At 56.8% G+C, this 5,710-nt stretch overlaps 1 protein-coding gene across 1 annotated transcript in view; it reads right to left on the reverse strand.

Moving 5' to 3' along the window:
* The window catches only part of Ints1 (integrator complex subunit 1), a 32,821-nt gene extending 27,427 nt beyond the window's left edge, over window positions 1–5,394 (reverse strand). The window contains exon 1 of the mRNA XM_013521200.1: window positions 5,307–5,394. The gene's annotated coding sequence lies outside the window, so the exon portion shown is untranslated. The remainder of the gene's footprint in view (window positions 1–5,306) is intronic.
* Between the last annotated feature and the right edge of the window lie 316 nt (window positions 5,395–5,710).

Below are 5,710 nucleotides of genomic sequence, written 5' to 3' on the forward strand. Positions count from 1 at the left end.
AAAAAAAAAAAAAATCAGAGTCCTACTAGGCAGTGTGGCACATGCCTATAATCCCAGCATTCTGGGAAGCTGAGGCAGGAGCATTACAAATTCTAGCACAGCCTGGGCAATTTAGCAATTTAGTGAGACCCTGATTTAAAATAAAAATAAAAAGGGCTAGGAATGTTGCCCAGTGCAAAGGTCCTAGGTTCCATCACCAGTACTAAAAAAATTTTAAAAAGAAAAGAAAAGTCAGAGAGTCCTGCTTTTCTACCAATCATCTAATGACAGGCGGTGAAGTCAGGGCGGACAGCTAGTTGAAATCCCCAGTTTGGGCACTGTAGAGGGAGATGGCCCCCCTCTGCACCCAGCCTACCATCTGGTCCCCCTCGGGGTCAGTGCTGCCAGGCACTCACCCCCAAGGCCAGCCCCAGGAAGGGACCTGATTGTCCCCTGGTGTGGCAATGCCTGGACAGGCTGGAGGCCAGCGGCTGGCCAGGGCAAGGACAAAACTCCGGATCTTCCCCAGGTCAAGGTCGAAGTCCTGGGCCCCTGAAAGAGGAAATGCCTCTACTTACCCACCCCACTCACTCCCAGCAGCTAATACCAGGCAGGGCAAGGCAGGGAATTTGATTTTCATTTAAGATCTTCATTTATTATTTGTTAATAGGTGAAACACTGACAAAAGCACAAGTCAAAAGGTACCAGAGATTATGCAGTAAAAAGTCCATCCTGTTCCCATTCCACCAAGCCCCTTCTCCAGCAGGCTGTGGGTCAGCTTGTTTTTGTTTGTTGTCCCTATGGTACTGGGGGCTGAACCCAGGATCTTCACACTGAACTACATCCTCAGCCGTTTTTTATTTTGTATTTTGAGACAGGGTCTCGCTAAATTGCCTAGGTTGGTCTCAAATTTGCAATCCTCCTGCCTCAGCCTCCCAGAGTGCTAGGATTACAGACTTGAGCTGCCATGCCTGGCTGCAGTGCTTTCTTGTGTGTTGCCCATCCTCCCACAGGCCCCATACCCACTCCAGCAAGGCAGGTCTGAGCTTCCCACCTGCCTGCCTTGAAGGTGGCATTCAGTTCTCACTATGCACTTACGGGTCTGTGCACAGTGGACTCTGGGTTTGCATCCTGCTTCTGCCGCCAGGGCTGTCCTTAGTACTGTTGGCCCTTCCCAGTCTCAGCTTCCCCATCCCCTGGGGAGGCAGGTGTGCCACTCACCTGTGGCCGTGCAAGGTGGCCACACAGGGCCGCAGCATTAGAACCAATGTGACCCACTGCTGCGGGGATCAGCCTGGGCCTCCAAGGGTCCCCAAGGCCCAAGCACTCTGCCACCTGAGATACACGAGCAGAGAGGCCTGAACCAAACCTGCCTTGTGTTCCCCGGCAGGAGGAGTGCAAGTCGGCTCTGCAAGCTCACTGACCTAACCTACATATCCATCCATCCTGGTCGGAGATGTAGCTCAATGGCACAGCAGCTGCCTGGCAAGCGCGAGGTTGTGAGTTTGATTCCCGGTATCAAAAAAAAAAAAAAAAAAAGAAAGGGAAAAAAAACGATATCCATCCATCCATCCATCCACCCATCCATCCATTCTTGTGTGTGTGTGTGTGTGTGTGTGTGTGTGTGTGTGTGTGTGTGGTTTTTTTTGAGACAGAGTTTCCCTATACAATTCAGTCTGGCCTTAAACTTGCAGCGATCCTCCTGCCTCAGCCTCTTGAGTGCTTGGATTACAGGTGTGCGTCACCACACCCGGCCATTGATTCATTTTTGCAGTGTTAGAGATACAGCCTGGGCTTTTGCTCTAAGCTACATTCCTAGTCCTTTTTATTTTTGAGACAGGATCTCACTAAGTTGCTAAGTTCCCAGGGGCTGGGCTCAAATTTCCAGCCTCCTGCCTCAGCCTCCCACAACAGTGCTGGGATCACAGGCATGCGCCATCGTGCACATCTATTTTCGAGAGATTTATAGAAATGAGACCACACAGCACACTCCTTGTCCGGTGTCTTTCATTCGAGTGCTTACTCTGCACTCCCTCCGTGCCATGTGTGACCGTGTGTCTCTGCTGCGTGGGTTTGGCCCCCGGGTTCCTGCCTCCTGTTGATCCATCCAGCCTTCAACACACGATGGAAATGTGCCCCCGATGCCCTGCAGCGGTGTCTCATCGTTTCCTCCATGACTGACGGAGACGAGTGTCAGGCACGTGCTCCCTTGCCAGCCACAGATCCTTTCAGTCTCCAAATTTGCTGCCTCATACCATTTGCTCACTTTCTACCGATTTCTCCTTATTGAGGAGATCTTCCCCACCCCTCTGTCCTCCCCATGCCCTCAGCCCAGTAGCAGCCTCTCAGCTGTGCCAACCCAGCTACAGGCAGCCTGTTGCTGCCTGCTGGCCTCCACAGTGGGCCCTTCCCCACAGCAGCCAGGGCATCTGGGAGGCTGAGGCAGGGAGATCACTGGTTCAAGTGTAGCCTGGACAACTTCGTGACTTACTGAGACCCTGTCTCAAAATGAAACATAAAACAGGCTGGGGTGTAGCTCAGTGTGAAGACCCTGGGTTCAGTCCTTGGTAGTACAAAAGAGAAGGAGAAGGAAGAGCAGGAGGAAGAGGAGGAGGAAAGAACACCCAAGCTGGAGTAGCTTGGAAGGGCGTCCATCTGTCCGGCGCCAGGTGCCAGGCCTCGCCCTCCCGGGGAAGAACCCTCCTGTGCCCTTCCCTGTGGCTACTATCACAACCTGCCCAGTTCGATGCTCATGTGAGTGTGGGCAGCCACATTTCCTCTGAGCGCCTTCCTGTCTCCTCTCCCAGCTCCCAGTGGCCCTGGCACCTTCTGCTGTGGCCCCATTGCTCCCCTCCACCTCTGCAGCCACACAACCACCTGCTCTTGGGTCCCAGTGTGCCTGCTCCTTTTGTGTCCCCTGTCATTGGATCTGAGACGGCCCCAATCCAGGATGGTCTCGCCTCCTGATCCTTCCCTAACCCTATCTGTGAAGACGCTGTTTCCCAGGTGGGTCCCACTCGGAGGTTCCAGGTGGGCAGGTATTCGAGGGACACTGTCCACCCCGTGTAACTCCAGGCTCAGGCCACATGACCTGCTCCCTCTTCCCGCTGCCCCATTCTGCAACGGCCTAGCCTGGCCCCTGCTACAGGCTTCGGGGCCTGCTGTCTCTCCCGGTGGACATTCCCACTGCTCTTTTCTGACTTTTGTACCTCTACAACAGATGCCCGGCCCCCTCAGGACTTAACTGTCACCTCAGCGTCTTTGTAACACCTAACTTGCCCTGGGATCAGCCTCCAGCCAGCTCTCAGCCAAGGGACAGTCCCTGGACCCCGGGAGCAGCACAACACGGGGAGGCTCAGTGCCTTAGAGAATAGCATGGGATCTGCAGAGACCTGGGCACTGCCTGCTGTGTGCCGAAACCTCCTCTGTAAGTCCTAAGGTACCCGGTACAACGTAAGCACTACGTACGCAGCTGCCACGCTGTGCTGTTCAGGGAATAAGGGCAAGCGGGAGGGTCTGTGTATGTCCAGCACCAATTGCTTGGTTTTTGTTTTTGGGGGCTTTTTTTGCAGTGCTTGGGGTTGAACCTGGGGCCTTCACACTAGACTACATCCCCAGCTCTTTTTTTATTTTTAATTGTTGACACAGAGTCTCTCTAAGTTGCTAAGTTGCCCAGATCTTGTGATCTCGCTGCCTCGGCCTCCTGAGTAGCTGGAGTTGTAGGTGTGGATCACCATACCCAGCCTTTCCTGTCCCCGCCACCCTCTTCCTCTCTTCCTCCTTTCTTTCTTTCTTTAAACAGCTTTGACCCGAGGTTTGTAGACCCCCAGCACTCAGATGCCAATTAGACGGAGGGCCACCTGTCCTTCCCTGTCTGCCCCGTGGCACCCTCCCTGCCCGGCGCTGAGCCACCGGCAGGACTGGTCTTGTGGCCCCCTCGCGTCCAGGGGCTGCACCTGCTCCACCGAGGCCATGGCTGGGTGGAGGGTGTGCGTAATCGCCCAGGCATGGAGGGAGGGCAGCCAAAATGCTGAGCTCCAGGCCCAGGGCTGCCCACCCTCAGGACCTCTTTATTGTGACCCCAAGCTGCGCAGAAGGCCAAAACCTCATGTGCGTGTGCGTGCGTGCACACACGCGCACAACACAACCACCCACACACCCTGCTCTGGGGACAATGTGGCAGCTGAGCCTCTAGGCCCACTGAGGCACTGCCCAGCAGGAGGTCAGAGCCCTTCAAAGCCGGGGCAGGCATGGCGGCTGCGTGGGATCTGACTGTCCTCACACCAAGAAGCAGCGGCCACCACTTGCCAGCCTGTGCCTGACACTGATGCTGACACGGTCCGGGCAGCATCCCCGGGGGTGAGGTCCCCTCTCAGCCCAGGGCCCCCCCTGGGGCCGATCACCCAATCCCTCCAGTTCTGCACTCCAGCCCCTCCCGAAACATCCCTCCCTCCTGGCTGGAGCCCTCACCCTGGGGTTTCCGACGCTCTGCTCGTCGCCCCAAGGCAGGCCCTATCAGAGGTCCCCACCATGGCACCCAGACCTGGGTGGCTGCTCCTAGGGAGCCCTGTCCTGCCATCATCAGAGGACAGGGAAGGGGACACTGGGGATAAGACAAAGGATACAAGGATGTCCAGATCCCAAATGTCCCCAAGTCCTGCTGCCAACCTCGGGCCTGGCCAGTCCTCTCCTCCCAGAGTGGAGCTGTCCCTCTTCCATGAGGGCCACCGCTTGTCCATGGCCACCTCAAAGCTCTTGCTTCGGGCGTCCCCTCCTCCCCTGTGCATCCCTCTCTGTGGGACCCTCCCACCCCCTCAGGCAAGCTGGCACCGGCCTCGCTCTTTGCTCCCCATGCCTGTGGGCTCCCCACCATGTGCCCCTGTGTCCCCTTGGCCCCTCCCAGGGTTGCCTACCTCTGAGCACCTGGGCGACCTCTGGGTCCCCAGTCAAAGCTGTGGATGGACGGCTGTCCTTACCTGAGTGACAGATGCCATTGGCCACTCTGTCCCTGCTGCCCACCATGTGCACCAAGCAGCTCCACAGCAGTGGGCCTTGGCGGCCGTTCTCCTGGTCTGTCACCCTTATCGCCCTGGTACACTGAGATGGGCAGGGAGTCTGATTGCCCAGTCCATGGCTCATCCTGCTCCCGATGTCTGGGGCCACCACTGGTGGCTAAATGCTGTCACAGCCACTTCCCAGGGGTCCAGCCCAGCACCACAGATCCAACAGGACAGGGCCCAGCCCAGAGACATCCCGGGGGAGTTTGGTTCATCATTTAATGGCAGCTGGTTCTAGCCTCGCTTCCTCTCTGGCCTCAGTTTACTTACCTGGCAGATGGACATGCAGAGGTCCTGCCCTGCTGGGGTTGCCGAGTCCTCATGTTGGGCACGTGGCTGTGATCATGGGAGACAGCACACCGGGGAGTGACCACAGGCTGCCCCGCATGCTGGCCCCTCCCCAGCTGCCCTGCCCACTGCATTTAGAAATAGCTTCCCAGGCAGGAAGCCTCACCCCTGGTGACCAGTCTCAGAGCTGTGAGTCGGTGTGACCAGGACTTAAACACCAGGTCCCCATGGGAACAGCTTGGTGTCTACCTGAACCCTGGGAGGGCTCGAGAATGTCCTCCGCTAGAGTTCTGTGCAGAGGCTGCCACTGGGATCTGCCACCAGAATGTCGCTCCGGAGGACGCCACAGCTGGCACCCCGCAGCCTGCTGCCCTGGCACCTGAGAT

Source organism: Chinchilla lanigera, unplaced genomic scaffold (genome assembly GCF_000276665.1).
Source record: "Chinchilla lanigera isolate Chin_1 unplaced genomic scaffold, ChiLan1.0 scaffold00059, whole genome shotgun sequence".
NCBI lineage: Eukaryota > Metazoa > Chordata > Mammalia > Rodentia > Chinchillidae > Chinchilla > Chinchilla lanigera.